The sequence below is a fragment of the Catharus ustulatus genome, chromosome 16 (genome assembly GCF_009819885.2).
Source record: "Catharus ustulatus isolate bCatUst1 chromosome 16, bCatUst1.pri.v2, whole genome shotgun sequence".
Classification (NCBI taxonomy): domain Eukaryota; kingdom Metazoa; phylum Chordata; class Aves; order Passeriformes; family Turdidae; genus Catharus; species Catharus ustulatus.
Window position 1 is genome coordinate 563,899 of NC_046236.1, and position 14,840 is coordinate 578,738.

Here is a 14,840-nt window from a genome sequence, read left to right on the forward strand (position 1 = left end):
GTCACTGAACAGTGTTCAAGAAATATCCCTGGAAGCATTCAAGAAATGACTGGATGTAACACTTAGTGCTCCAGTCTAGTTGACAAGGTGGTGATTGGTCAAAGGTTGGACTCAATCCTGGAAGTCTTTTCCAACCTCAATAACTGTGTCCAGCTGTACAGTCAGCCAGATCATTGCCAGTACCAGAAGAGAGACTTGTGCAGGGCAAGAATCCTGCTTCCTGACTGCAGCACAGGGTCAAGTCAGCTTCCAACACCTTCATTGAAACACTTTCAAATTCTAAGTGCTCCTCTGCATGCTGGCCATGCTCTGTCACACGCACACAACAGCTCTCCCACTGGAGATGCCACAGACACCTTAGTGACAGCACTAGGAGCTGAAACATTGGGTTCTGGCCCCTAGTGCTTCCTGCCAGGTTTATCTGATCTACCAGCTGGCTCCAGGTTCAGAGCACACCAGTGCCCCAGCAGAGAGTGTGGCTGTGACCACTAAAGGCCGTATCCAAACTGGCTTTAATCAGTCAGCGCAAAGCCAGAAGGGGATGCACAATAACTTCCACTATTGCAGCAGCACTGCCAAGGGCTGGAACCTCTGCCTATGTGCCCTCAGTGTCCAACTGAAGACGTGAACATGGCTGTGAATGCTGCACACTCTGCAAAGGTAGACAGTCCCTATAAAATCTGATAGCCCCATAAAACCTTTTTGTCCAATGAAAACATTATATAACAAGGTTAAATAAATGAAAATATTCACTGAAAGGCTTCCAAAGAACACTTAGACATTCCAGTATTGACAGATTGAAAAATGCATGGAACTTGACATTTATTGGCATGGTTTTCCATGAATCAGGTGCTTTAAAATGATTTGAAACTCTAAAGGTATATATACCATCAAGATGAGATCTCATCCTCCTAGCTGCACCACAGGAAAATAAATCAAACATTTTGCCTGCAGCAGCCATAGCAGCCAATCCAGACAGTTTTAGATTCTGAGTAAATGCTAACCTGGCTATTTTGGAATCACATGCTGAAAGTCCCAAATTCAACTCCTCTTTTAAAAGTTAGATAGCAGCATGCAGGAGCCTTTCAGGGAAGGCTTTTAGATGGCTCTTCTCTACTATATTTAATTAAGGACTTTTTTATAAAAAGAAGACAGGTTTTGGATCATCTTTCTTACAGTGTAAGAGTGACACAGAAATGCTCACCATTTCTTTTTGTTGCATTCTTCCACATCTGAAACTAATTCTCAGACTGTAATTAAAGGAGGCAACAAATTGTCCTGACTCCAGTTCTGAAAGTGAGATGTCTTACACGGTTCAGTTGTGGGGTCTCAGTGTGACCTCAGCGAGTGTTTCCTAGAGATCCTATAACAGCAGCACACCGGTCCACCACAGAGACAACATCAGCTCCAGGGAAGTGAACATTTTTCTGTAATTCTCCACCTGGGAATCACAGAAACACTCATTTTAAATTCAAATCCTAGACTAAGGTCCTTTTGTAGAACAGAAATTTAATCCTACATTGAAGTGGTGAAAGCATGGGGGAGATGAACCATTCTGCTCCTGGACACTTCAGCATTGGAAGTATCACTGCCCTGTGCTTGCTAAAGTCTCCAGCACACTTCCACCTTCTGCCATCATCCCTTGGGAGCTGCTTAGATTTATATTAGGAAGAGTTAAGTAAAATGTTCCTCATGTAAGACAACTTCTAAGACACCCAGATTCATCTTTGCTTTTTTTTTTACCCCCTGTAAACTTTCTTCTCCTGTCTCATTTTCTGAGATACACAGGCATACTTAGAGGCTGCATCAAACAGACATTTTTCACTCTAGCAATTACTGCCTGTTCCAGAAACTAATAAATTTGATGAATATGTGCTCTTGAAGCTCACTGAAATCCATGACCAGAGAATGCCAGTCAGATTGCCAAAAGTTTTAATTTGAGCTCACAGTTTTATACGTATTTTGGCTGGAATAAACTGTGGTGTCTCCAAGTAGGTCTGGTTGCCTATGCTTTTCACAGGTCTAGACACTGCCATAAAACCTGACAGCAAAACAATTGGGCACCATCAGGGCTGCCAGAGCATGACCAGCTCTTAACTGTGCTTGGAAAACCAACAGAACTTGTGTACTTCGGTGTAATGGTGCATAACTGCTGATACCTTCCAGCAGCTACTGTAAGCCAGCAGGTCTCAAACAGGGAGGATTTACACACCAAAGGAGAAGAGCCTAAGAAATCTCAGGAAAATTCACGCCACCCAATTCCTCCTCAACTCTTTCTGAATTGTCCTCCCCCTCTCCTGTGAGGCAAGTTCTGTCTCTTCTGGTAATCGTGTAAAGAGTAGTGTTTAACTTTGGGCTGCTGGGAAGAGAGACAGAAGATGTCTCGCCCGCAGCAGTCAAGAGCCAGTGAGCCAGGGCTGTCTCCTGCACACCTCTCCCAACACAAGGAAGGACGCAGGGAGTACAGACTTGTATTTGGAGGGAGGCTGGAGTTTCAGTTAGGGAGTAAAACTAGAGGATGGCTGTGTGAGAGTGCAGTTGTGTCACAAAGTTCCATATTCACCTAAACTACCTTGCTTACCCCTCCATATAAAAGAAGAGTAAGACAGGCAGAAGAGAAACAACATTTCAAAATGAGATATTTATATACAGATATGGCTATAGGCAGGCAGAGAGACTCATTTACAGACCTTTATTGCAGCAAACCTCTTTCCCTCCTGGTTTAGAGAAGTGAGCATCATGTTATGGCAAATAATCCTCTAACTGGAGGTGGGGACAACAGGATGGATGAGCACCTGACCTGCACAGAACTGAAATGCAGTCTAATATGTGTCAGCATAGAATGATAACAACTAGCATTGTAACAACTAGCAAAAAAACCCTGCATTATTCATAACAACCATAGAATTATAGAATGTTCTGGTTTGGAAGGGACTTAAAGCCCATCTCGGTCCACTCCCTGCCATGAGCAAGGACACCGTCCATTATCCCAGGTTGCTCCAAGACCTGTCCAACTTGGCCTTGGACACTTCCAAGAATGGGGCAGCCACAGCTTCTCTGCGCAGCCACAAAGTTTTAAAGTTCTGTACTAAGGGTAAGCAGTCATTAATCTTTCAAATCAGACTGACTTTTTAAAAAATCAGGAATGAACATAGAATAACAGAACCAGGAGGAAGAGCTTTCTTCTTAGTACCTGCCCCACGACTGTATATTGTTAGATGTACTAGTTTTTAACAAGTGTTAGATTTACTAGTTTTTAACTGAGCTCTTCATGTAAGTGCAACATAAAAAAAAAAGCAAGCATACAAGTGAGAAGTAAAATTAGAAAAATGCATACTGAGGATCTGCCAACAATGTGTCCAGCACTGGAAAAAGTTTTTTCAAGGCTAAATTTAAACTCTGAAGCAGGCAAGCAATCATTCCAATTCAAACTCAAGCAAAGGCCATAGTAACCTGCATGATTTTTAAGTCAGTGACTGAATTTTCAGGAAATATTTAGCTTGCTATTCTAGCCACATTTTCCATTTAATTCCCTTATCTCTTCCCATTGTCTTTTGGATTGCTTTCAGAAGACTGCTGAAAGCTCTCTGAATCTGTATAAAATACACAGCAGTGAAGCCAAGAGTGATAGGCAAATTCCCATACTGCCTATGAAGAAAAATTTTATGATGGTATCTAAAAACATATCAGAAAAAATATTTTAATTATTACTCACTTTCAGTATGGGGAATAAAAGGTTACTATTTTACTAAAGACAACATGGCTGATGGTAACTTTATTAATTTTATAATTTAGAATACAGTAAATTCACGAATACAAGCCGCACTGACTATAAGCCGCATCTCTGGGTGTTGGCAAATATTTCGGTTTTTGTCCATAAATAAGCCGCACCCGAATATAAGCCGCTCTGTCGTTCGCAGGGAGGACCCGCGTGCAATTAGTAACAGAACCGCGGGAGGGTGGGGTTTACTGGCTCAGCTAAGGCTGTGCAGGCTCGGCCCGCTAGGGGCTGCTGACGGGGCCAGGTGGCCCAGCCCGGTCCTGCCGCTCGGGGCCGGCCGCCGCTGCCACTGGGCTCGGTCACCCCAGGTCGGCGCTGCCCCGCGGTGGCAGGCAGGGACGGAGCTTCCCCCGCTCCTACGGCAGCGGCGGGGACGGAGCTTTCCCGCACCCGTGGCGCCGGCGGCGGGCGCAGACAAAGCACCTCGCCTCCTCCCCGAGCCGCGGCAATGGCTGTGTGGGGCTCCCGTCGGCTCCCCGAGCCGCGGCAATGGCGGCGCGCACTTCTGCCCCCCTCCCCGGGCCGCGGCAATGGCTGCACAGGGCTCCCGTCGGCTCCCGGAGCCGCGGCAATGGCGGCGCCCCCCCCCCCCCCCCCCCCCCCCCGTCCTCCCTGGGCCGCAGCAATGGCGGTGCAGGGCCCCCGTCGGCTCCCCGAGCCGCGGCAATGGTGGCACCCCCCCCTCCCCCGCCCCCGTCCTCCCCTAGGCTGCGGCAGAGGAGGGAAGAAGAGAGCTCTCCCGCCTCTCTACCCGCCCCCCGTGCTGCCTGCAGGGAGCCAGGGCAACACAGTAACACTGTAACAATCGCGGAATGCCGGCTTTTACTGGCAGGTGCTTGGCTCGGCACCCTGGCTGGTACGTCTGGGGTTGTAAATGTCAGAAAATTATTCACATATTAGCCGCCCCCGACTATTAGCCGCACTTCCGGGTTTCCACCAAAATTTTTGTCAAATTGCCGCGGCTTGTATTCGTGAAATTACTGTAATTATTTTATTATTAAAGGGGTTTGCTTGTTTTTTCTTTCCAAAATGCAGGAACTAGCAAACTGAAATATCTGAACTACAACTAACTCAGAGGACAATTGTTTCTTTCAAATGGAGAGTACACAAAATATTCTATAGTAGTGAAATATTCACAGTCTAAACTTCCTAAAAATAAATTCCAACTTTGGTTAAAGCCTGAGATTACATTATTTGATACAGTTTTAAGTAAACATAAGAGAGTGTCCTAAAAAACCCAAGCTATAATTCATCAGGAGATGCTGGTTCCCTATTCCATTTAGGTATTCTTGCAACTTTGTGTTCTGAAAGCCCACCTACAGTTTAAAAGATTATTAAGACACTTCATTTAAATCTGGTGTAACTGCTCTATAATAGGATCTACCAAAGTCTGAGAATTACATTTTTCATCTCACACATGGGCAGTTACACTACCTTGCATTCAGCTCTTTGCTATGTACAGAGACAGTTAGATACGGACAACCAATATTTTGGCAGACATTTTTACAAGTTTCTAACAGAAAGTAAATATTCCCTTTTGCTGCCCTGCACAGCAAGAGTAATGTAATCCTCCAGACCGGCAGCATATAATTTGGTGTTTATATTTCTGACCAGTGTTGTAGGCATGGAAAAGACTCAAATTTACAGTACAGTAATTTTACGACTATAAGGCGCACCCTTTTGACTAAAATTTTGGCTCGAACCCGGAAGTGCGTCTTATAGTCCGGTGCGCCTTATATATGGACAAAGTTCGGAAATTTGCCAACCCGGAAGTGTGAGCTGCGAGCCGCGGGGGAAGCCGGCACGGCCGTGGCTGCCAGGTGGAGGCGGGGCCGTGGGGCCGCGGCTACAAGGTGCAGGTAAGCCCGGGAACCCGTGGCTGCCAGGTACAGGCGGGCCTGGGGACCCGTGGCTGCAATGTGCAGGTGAACCTGAGGGCCCGTGGCACCGCTCCTGCCGGGTACAGGCGGGCCGAGGGGTCCGTGGCTGCAAGGTACAGGTGAGCCCGGAGGCCTGCAGTGCCACTCCTGCTGGGTACAGGTTGGTCCAGGGGCCCGTGGCTGCTGGGTGGAGGCAGGGCCTTGGCCAGCAACTGCACAGGGGGAGCCGGGGGCGGATCCTCGTTGCAAAAAAAAAAAATGCGCCCTATAGTTCGGTGCGCCTTATTATATCAGTAAAAGTTCGGAAATTTGCCGACACCCGGAAAGTGCGCCTTATAATCCGGTCCGCCTTATGGTCGTGAAATTACTGTAATTTCACGACTGTAAGGTGCACCCTTTTGACTAAAATTTTCCCCCAAACCCAGAAGTGCGCCTTATAGTCCGGTGCACCTTATATAATGGACAAAGTTGTGAAACTTGCCAACCCAGAAATGTGAGCCGCAATGGGGGGGGCTGTGCCGTGGGAACGCCGAGTCGCGGGGGGAGGCGGGAGCAGGCGGCTGCAGCCGGCAGGAGCTGTGCAGGGAGGGAGGGAGCTGGCGCTGGCCCTGACCCCGGCAGCCGCGCGGAGAGGGAGGGAGCCAGTGCTGGCCCCGGCCTCGGCCACTGCACGGGGAGGGAGGGAGCTGCTGCCGGCCCTGGCCCGGGTGTGGGGGGAAGAAGAAGCCGGGCAGTGCTGACCGCAGCCTGGGCGCAGGGGGAAGGAGCTGCCGGTGGCCGCAGCCTGGGCAAGGGGGGATGGAGCCACCAGTAGCCATGGTGACCAAGCCGCAAGCTGAGCTGCACCAGCCAGCGCCGGGCGGGAGTGCCTGGGCCCGCGGCAGCTGCGGCCGCCGGGCAGGGGAAGCCGGGACTTGCAGCCGTGCAGTGGTAGCCAGGAGCCGCGAGCCGTGCCAGCTGGTGCTAGGGGCGGGTGGGAGCGCCGGGGCCCGCGGCACAGGGAGGGCGCCTGGGGCTGTGTTTAAAGGTTACGCCAATCTGTGAAAAATGTTTGCAAATTGAGCACCTGCCAGTAATTCGTTACTTTGTTGCATGTGGCGCAGTGCCTTGCTGCAAAAAAAAAGTGGGCCTTATAGTCTGGTGTGCCTTATATAATGTACAAAGTTGCGAAATTTGCTGACTCCTGGATGTGTGCCTTATAATCCAGTGCGCCTTATGATCATGAAATTACTGTAATCTTTTTCATAACCTTGTTAAACTAATCCATGCAGAAGGCACATGAAGAGATAATGAGAACTGCTTCCTCAAGACTGCTTGCTAGCAGTCCTTTTCCCAGTAAGAGGAAATGAACCCCAAAAGTCTGACGAGATTAATTCCATCCTTGAGGAATACTCAATCACCTCTGAGATGTTTGCTTCCTAAAGGGAAGTCTGACAGAAGCACAAAGCAACATAGCAAGGTAGCAGTAACTGCAGAACAAAAGACAACTGACAGGCAGCTTCCCTCTCCTCCCCCAGTATTTCAGTGCATTCTGCAGCTTTTCCAAGCCTGGACTTAGAGCAGCACACCTTGACATCTCTGCTACACTGATCTGGGAACAAGACTGGACACCACTGTTCCCCCTGCACCCCAATACCTCCTGATTAGAAGCACAATTTGTCACTTGTACAGCCTCGGCTGACATCCTTTGTCACACCTCCCTGAGGCAGATGTGTTTCAGAGCTTGAATTAAACACTCCATTTAGCATTAGAACACGACCAGTTCATCTCATGCAGTGTATGGAAGCACATGGCTGCATTTTGCAGTGATGATCCCTTCCACCAGAGTACACAGAGCTCGATGGATTGCTTTAACGCAGTTAAATGCAGTTCGATCTCTGTGATGTGCCCTGGGCACTCTGTACGCACAAGCTGGGCACCATGATAAAATTCCTGACAATGTTCTATTATAAGTTTAGCAATAGTGTGATAGTAGATTATTAGATGCTTCCACCTGGGTTTTTTATATGCTTTTAGGATGAAGTCTAAAAGCCTCTCAATCTCCCGAGTAACTGATAAAGACCTGGTATCAGAGCACCTATAGGGTAAATACTTTTAGGCATTTTTAGATATGAAGCACAGTAACAGAGATTGTCCTAGAATCCCATGTTTTCTTTCTTAGGAACATACTATCACCTTCTTAAACAGTCTTTAAATAATTTGTAATTTGTTGTGCACTTTTATTACAGTCTAAATTTTTTCACTACTGGGCAGGTAAGTGATAGTACCTTATATTGAGGAGAATGTGTATGCCATAGAACCATGGAACTGTTTGGGTTAGAGGAGACCTTCAAGATCATTTAATGTCAGCCCCCCACCATGGGCAAGGATACATTGCACTATCCCAGGCTGCTCCAAGCCCTGTCCAATCTGACTTGAACACTTCCAGGGGTGGGGCAGCCACAGCCTCTTTGGGCACCCTGTGCCAGGGCCTCCCCAGCCTCTGAGTAAAGAATTTCTTCCTAATACCTAATTTAACTTCATCTCATAGCTGCAAGTACTTCAGTACAAAGCACCCCCTCCTTCCCATCTCTGGTTTGGGATGACACAAGCACGTCTGATGTCCAGTCCCTGTGGATGCTATGAGCAGTAAGATACCAAAAAAGGCACATGGTAAATACACAGAATCAAACAAGATAAAAGTCTGGGGGAAAACACAACACATTTTTGTTGAAAAAATGTAAGAGGAAAGAAATGGTTAATGGCTCCACAAAGGTTCAAAAAGGCTAAGGAGCAGAGCATTGTAAGAAGATGCTGGAGGTAAATGTTATCAAAGCCATAGGTAGCCCTCTGGCCTACATCATAAAAACACCCAAGAAACAAACAGTAAAATTAGAGAGAGGGTAATTTCTACCTTTTTCCCCTCCAGATCAAAAGAAAACTTCACTTAACTTGCAAGACTATCTTACATGATGCATTAAAAATGATCCATTAAAAAAAAAAAGGTATCTGTCAAAGCACAGCAAAAAAATCAACACAATTTTCTGACTACATTGTCTAAGTTTTCCTTCTGGTCCTTCCAAACCATAAGGTTGAAAAAATCCTTTATGCTGTGCTAATTATTCATCTTCCCTTTGTTGCAAAATCAGAAATAACTACAAACACATCTCCCTTCAACAGCAAACTTTGACTGGACATACAATCTTCAGTCTTATTTAACTTATTTAACTTTCCCATAACACTTCAGTTTATATCTTTCTCGGTTTGGAAGTAGAGTCAACTATGTAGAACCAAAATGTTGACTGTCAGTGAAAAACTTGGGATGGCATCAAATCCATACACAATAATCCAATCCCTTTTCTTTCTCTGTTGCACTAGATGCTGCCAGTTTGACATCTATCACCTTGAGACCCTCTTCCACTACATTTACTGGCAGAAAAACATATTTAAATATCTGTTGATGATATGTTCTCCTCTTAAACACAGTGTCTGCATAGGTTTCTGTCAAACACTGATTTATTAATTTTTCTCTTATCTAAGCCACAAGGTGCAGGACTTACTTTACAGGTACATGCAGCTACATTTTATTTTTTTACATTTTGAGTTTCTTCAGGTCCAGAACAGTAGTTGACAGCATGAATGGAAATACAGCTAGATTTTTACAAGCAGAAGACACAATCTGCGATACCAGGGAAGAGCCTCCCTAGGACAGACATTTGCCAAGAAGCCTTTTCCAGTTCATGGCAATATAGTGCATATGTACAATATAACAAATACATATCCAATTTTTAAAAACTAATGCTTAAAATAATTTCCCTCACAATATTAATATATATCAAAAATACACCCACACAGATGACTGCTGGACATTCTCTCATATGAACGGTGCCATTTAAAATCTGTTAAGGAAAACAGCCAATGTCCCAATTCTTCACATCATCTTTAAAACAAAACAAAAAGACAATTTAGTCAAAGCCATTCAAGTATCAGTGTGCATATTAAGGTCAGTTTAATTCTTCTGTAAAATTAACTGATATTACATGTTTATAGTGATTTAAGACCCCCTCAGTGCAATACAGGAACATATAAAGCCTTAATGGGCAGTGCTGGAGGTACCTAAATTGGGGAATGGTAGATGCAGCAGTACGTAATTCTGGTGTAATGGAGCACACAAATCTTTAATCTTTGCTGAGCCTATGGAAATCACTGCACACACTCCTTGTCTTGCAAGCAAAGGGAGATGCACACTTAATTCCTGCCAGCAGTTATTCCTACAAGTTGTTTATTCCAGAAGAGATCTGTGCTTCCAAAATTTCAGCCAGCAGCTAAAAACAGGGTAAGGAAATCTTAATATCTCAGACTATTTCATTAGTGTCTACACTATGTATAAGGGAACAGTAGTTTTCTCTTGGAAAGCAAAAGTCAATTTATAGTAAGATGAGCATATACAAATCAAAGTTAAAGCTGTCATTTGACTCAGAATTTTATTTTCTTCCAGCGCTGCAAAAGCCTACAGATTTTGTTCCTTTCTTCTGACGTTGCTCAGGACAAAAGCTTCAATAATGTGGTATGCCATGTAATGGATTACCCTTCCCTGAAATGAAGTGTAGATTAACCTACACAGGGGAGATTTTCAGACACCAACTACACTTTACAAGCAAAGGAGAACCTAAGCTCAGACAACAGTTCCATTTTGGGGAACTGGAACAACACATTGCTTTAGTTTTGGTACTTATTTCTGTCATCTTTCTAAATTTATGCTCTACTAAAAGAGTAGCAACAAACACTCCTGTGCAGCAGCAAAGGTACAGAAACAGCACCTCATAATGAAAAACTATGAGTGTGGAATCCCAAACTAGTTCTGCACTATTTTTATTGTGATTTCAAAATCAAAGGGCATTTATAACAACAGATTGGTTGCCAGGTTCATAATCTTATTACTAACGTATATTGCTAAACTGATAGTCTTACTGCAGAGAGAACTTTGGGAGACTGGCCCAGTCATAGAGTTCAGGGTCCAGGGCACATGATTTACAGGAAGCTTTGCCGTTGAGGGTACTCTGTACCCATGTGCTTGATCTGAGCAAATCTGAAGGGTTTTAACACTTGACACACACTACTCCTCTCTCTAGTGGCAGTGCACTGGCTGGATTCCAAGTCTCTCACCTGGAGGATACAGGCATATTGAAATGTAAACCAGGAGCAGGAATCCTGTACTCCACACAGGCCCAGATTAGAAAACAAATATTTTCTTTATAGAATGAAGATACTACAAAACAAAAATATTAAACAAAAATAATTCCAAAACACCTGCACCACTCAGACTAAAGTGCTTTTATTAAGCCTTACCTTAGAACTTGTCATTGTATACATCTTATAACTTATTCCCTTCTGTTGGACCCGTTTATGAGGGGAAAAATAATATGTAAATATTAGACTGTTTTTTAAACAGTGCACTGGGCAACACTGATATACATCAGTGACCTCCATACCTTTAAAAAAAAAAAAAGGAATCTGCATGCATAGCTTCCAAACTTCATACCTGAAATTGTGCTACAGAAAACAAGGTGACAAATTACCTCACTAAAGAGAAGAACAGCTAATTAACCACACTATTAAAGGGCTTGAAGCATAAACAACTAATTTCAGTCTCTAAAATCACAAGCAGGATTACTACTTGTGGCAGCTGTGTTAACAAGCTGTTTTAGCTCCCCCTATTCTATACAGGATGTACAAAGTCTGCATTAAATAGGTAATCTCTGGAAATTGTCTATCTTCTGGTGACTAACAGGTATTTGCTGCACAGGTATGTGATTTTGGAATTCCAGCTCTGCAGTGTTTGGATCCTCAGCTCTGAAACAAACCAACTATACTCTGATGATATGCAGTGGACAATGGGGTTAGAACAGCTGATTTGCTAAGAATTGGTATCTGGCCTTTGTCCTATTAGGCAGAAAAAAGCTAATCTGAACATCATTTTTCTTTTCAAAAGGCTGATATTCAGCGTAGTAGATTTGGCAATAACACAGTACAAGTTTTCTGAAACAGTCACTAGACTTTTACTTGTGTACTAGTTATTTCTCCTTTAAGTTGTTTTCCCTATAAAACTCTAACAAAAAATGAATGTTGGATTTTGGCAGCTACAACTAAGTTACACTTATTTGACAACATAATCAGGAGAGAGAGAAAGGGTTTTACACTGACAGAGAGTAAGTTTAGCTTAGATATTGGGAATAAATGCTTTCCTATGAGGGTGGGGATGACCTGGCACAAGGTATCCAGAGAAGCTGTGGGTGCCCCTGGTCCCTGTAAGTGTCCAAGGCTGGATGGGACTTGGAGCAGCTTGGGACAGTGGAAGGTGTCCCTGGTCATGGCAGGGGCTGGAATGAGATGAGCCTTAAGGGCCTTCCTACCCAAACCAGTCTGTGGCTCTGCGCTGATGCAGCTGCCTACATCCCAAACATCATTCAGCACACTCCTTAGCACAGACATCTGCAGTCTCCTAGATTTCTCTTGAGTCTCCCAAGACAGCGGGAATCAACGGCTCATGATCTTTTGCAACATGTCTGAAAGTTCAGGCAATTGTTCTCTATCTGCAGAAGTTTAAGCAGGAGGAGAATAAATGGGTTATGTTAAAGCCCAAGAGTGTGAACACCACAGACATGAGCATTTCTATACATTAAGGTCAGAGATTTTAAAACATTTGAGTCCAGAACTGGACCTCACCACACATATTCTCACCAACATATATGGACTCCAAGCCATTCAATCATTAATTATAGTGTAATGAGATCTATTTTTGTATCATATGACTGTCTGGTCAAGCACCAAAGCAGGAAATAGCTCAAGAACATCGTTTCTGCAACAAAACCCACTGCATCCGCCAACACACCCCATGCAATTGTGTCAGACTATTGCAAATAAACTTGAAAATAAAGGCATCCCCAGACAAAATTGAGAGAAACTGTAGCTCTTGAGTCCCAATTTGAGGCTGTACAGACACAATATAAGGAGTTATCTCTCTTTCCAACATCCACATAGTTTATAAAATTTGAATAGTAGCACACGCTTATCTGTGCCTGAGCATGCAACCACACAGTCCAATAGCAGCAGTTCCAGCTGCTCTCCAACCTAACAGGGAGGGTAGGGGGAATTCTACAGAAGAAGAACAGCAAGGACCTAACTTATGGTATGTTACCAATGTTTGTCACTGACTGTATGAGGCTTTGGCACTAAAGCAATGGCACTTATGGCCTAAACAAATGCCAGACAATTCATATAATACAAGACAACAATAATGCCTAAACAATGCATTATCAGATTGCAATAACCTTGGTATTGGAGATGGTGAGGGACCCGTGCAGTGTGGACTGGTTTGTTTTGCTTGCCTTAAATATAGAGACAGTTATTTTAGTACAGAGATAGCTTCTTTTCCCATTTTTCTTTACAGCCCAAATAACAGGGGGATCAGAAGATGGAGGCCCTTAAAGATTTCAGATTAACATAACAAATAAGCAAATACAAACAAGGAGAGAAAACAAAGGTCCCAACAAAGTGGGTGAGCTGGATCCTGTATGTGACAGGATCCACAAACTAGAAACATTTACTTGGCAGCACTTAATCATTAACAGCAAAAAACCCAAACAAATAAACAAACCGCCCAGAAAGAAAGAATAAAACAAAAAACCAGCAAACACCCCACCACTACCACCAAAAAAACCCAAACAAAACAAAACAAAACAACAACAAAAACCCCCCAAACAAAAAAACTCAGAAAAACAAAAAATCAGGGAGAAAGCTGTTTTCCTTTGAGTAAAATTTCTGGCCACAGCAACACCTGCAAACTTTCAAATAATAATGACAGAAAAAACATTCAGTACAAAGAATTCCCAACAGCTAATTATTGCACAATACTATCCACAGCTGTTTTGAAAATTACAAAGGATAATAGTATCATATATTGATTGGAAGAAACAAAGAGTTACTATAAAACGCTGCTGGAATCCTTGGACTCGAGTTATCATTGCTGTTCCTGAGTAACTATCTTGGAGAAGTGTTTTGCAACAGTCTAAGAGCTAGTAATTACAGAAAGTAGGAAATTCCAACAACACTGCCCAAGATATGATCCATGTTATTTTTGTGCTCTGGGTACTCCAGGATGCTCTGAAATCCTATTGGGATACCCTCTAAGCCAGAGAAGCCTTCAGATGCTCCAGGTTCTTGTAGGAATTGGACATAAAAACACAATGACCAAGATAATACAGTTCAAAGGAGAAGGTCCCACTTTACTCTCACCACAAGCACACAGCAGCCGAGAGGCGCCATCCCTGCTTGCCGCCCTGGGACTAGAATCATCTGAGCATGCTGCATCCACCCCGCTATTGCTCGCTTGTTCACAGGCCCAGAGAGGCCGGCGAGCATTTTGGCAGGTTCTAGCCAGCACTCTAAATTTGGTGCTTGGTAGCTAACAGTGTGCCAGCCCCAATATTCCAGCAGCAATTTTCTCTGAAGGATGGGCCGGAAAGACTAATGTGAAAACAAGCTCACAACAAAATTCTACTTTCATTATAGGAATTTCAAAAACATTGAAGGCAGAGGCTGCGGAACACCAGTGCTGGGTTTAGAGAACTCTTCCTGTGAGGCTCCACTGCCCCACGGCAGAGATGGGCTGGCAGAAGAGATGTGAACTGCGTGTTGGGGCGGGCGCCAGCAGCGGCCAGAGGAGCCTCAGAAGCACTGACGGCACCTGAGGCTCGCACAAGCCATTTGAACACCTTCCAGCCACGGCACACACCGAATCAGCCCCCAGGCGTAGCCCAGAGCCCCCGCGGCCGCTCTCCAGCCACCGACAGCCCCGGAGGTTACGCCCCGGCTTCCGGAGCCCACGGGCAGACACACAGCCTGCCCGCAGCTGCTGCCTGGTCTCGCACGAGCACGGCTGGCGACCCGCGGCCATGCCACGGGGGCCCGACGAAGGCCAGTCTCGGAACCAGCCCCCTCCGGGTCCCTCCCGGCCACTCGCCGGAGGATGCTGCCGTGGTGCTACCGTCCGACACCGAACTCCATCCCCCTGGTCGGCTCCCGCAACCGCGCTCACCCCCCTCCGCCTCACCGCTCTCCGCCACTCCGGGCCGGGTCCGGCGGGACCGGGGGCGCGAGCGGCCCCGCGCCTGCGCAGAGGGCGCGGCAGCGCGGGGACG

General features: G+C 45.3%; 1 protein-coding gene across 7 annotated transcripts in view; it reads right to left on the bottom strand.

Annotated features, from left to right (window-relative positions):
• The window catches only part of TBC1D24 (TBC1 domain family member 24), a 46,629-nt gene extending 31,803 nt beyond the window's left edge, over nucleotides 1-14,826 (bottom strand). For 5 of the 7 annotated variants that reach the window (XM_033073847.2, XM_033073846.1, XM_033073843.1 and 2 more), the window contains exon 1: nucleotides 14,753-14,819. The gene's annotated coding sequence lies outside the window, so the exon portion shown is untranslated. Of the gene's footprint in view, nucleotides 1-1,204; nucleotides 1,442-14,752 lie in introns of all 7 variants that reach the window. The other 2 variants (XM_033073845.1, XM_033073844.1) reach the window with 2 other exon arrangements.
• Nucleotides 14,827-14,840: the final 14 nt, after the last annotated feature.